Below are 674 nucleotides of genomic sequence, written 5' to 3' on the forward strand. Positions count from 1 at the left end.
TTATTCTTGCGTTAGTTTTCTTTGTAATTGGATTCATTTCATTGAAGATGTCTTTAAAATGTATGCGGAAAAGAGTTCTGCCAATATTTTCCTCTAAGTATCTGATAGTTTGTGGTCTAACATTCAAGTCCTTGATCCATTTGGAATTTACTTTTGTAATTGGTGAAATATAGTGGTTCAGTTTCATTCTTCTGCATGTTTTTTTTTTTTTTTTTTTAATATGGAACACTTCACGAATTTGCATGTCATCCTTGCTCAGGGGCCATGCTAATCTTCTCTGTATCGTTCCAATTTCAGTATATGTGCTGCCAAAGCGAGCACTCTTCTGCATGTTTTAACCCATTTTTTCCAACACTATTTGTTGAAGAGACTCTGCTTTCCCCATTTAATAGTCTGGGCCCCTTTGCCAAAGATTAGATGTCCATAGGTGTGGGGGATCACTTCTGGGCTCTCAATTCTGTTCCACTGGTCAATGTGTCTACTCATGTTCCAGTACCAAGCAGTTTTGATGACAATGGCCCTATAATACAATTTGAGATCTGGGAGTGTGATGCCTCCAGTTCTGTTCTTTCTTCTCAAGATTGTTTTGGCAATTCTAGGTCTTTTCTGGTTCTAGATAAACATTTGTAGCATTTGTTCTAGTCTCTTAAAAAATGTGGTTAAGATCTTGATGG

The 674-nt window shown here is 37.1% G+C and overlaps 1 non-coding gene across 1 annotated transcript; it reads right to left on the reverse strand.

Annotated features, from left to right (window-relative positions):
* Positions 1 to 214: 214 nt before the first annotated feature.
* LOC132535364 (U6 spliceosomal RNA) lies at positions 215 to 321 on the reverse strand. Its single transcript, XR_009547147.1, has one exon. It is a non-coding gene; the product is annotated as a U6 spliceosomal RNA (small nuclear RNA).
* Between the last annotated feature and the right edge of the window lie 353 nt (positions 322 to 674).

Source organism: Erinaceus europaeus, chromosome 21 (assembly GCF_950295315.1).
Source record: "Erinaceus europaeus chromosome 21, mEriEur2.1, whole genome shotgun sequence".
Taxonomy (NCBI): domain Eukaryota; kingdom Metazoa; phylum Chordata; class Mammalia; order Eulipotyphla; family Erinaceidae; genus Erinaceus; species Erinaceus europaeus.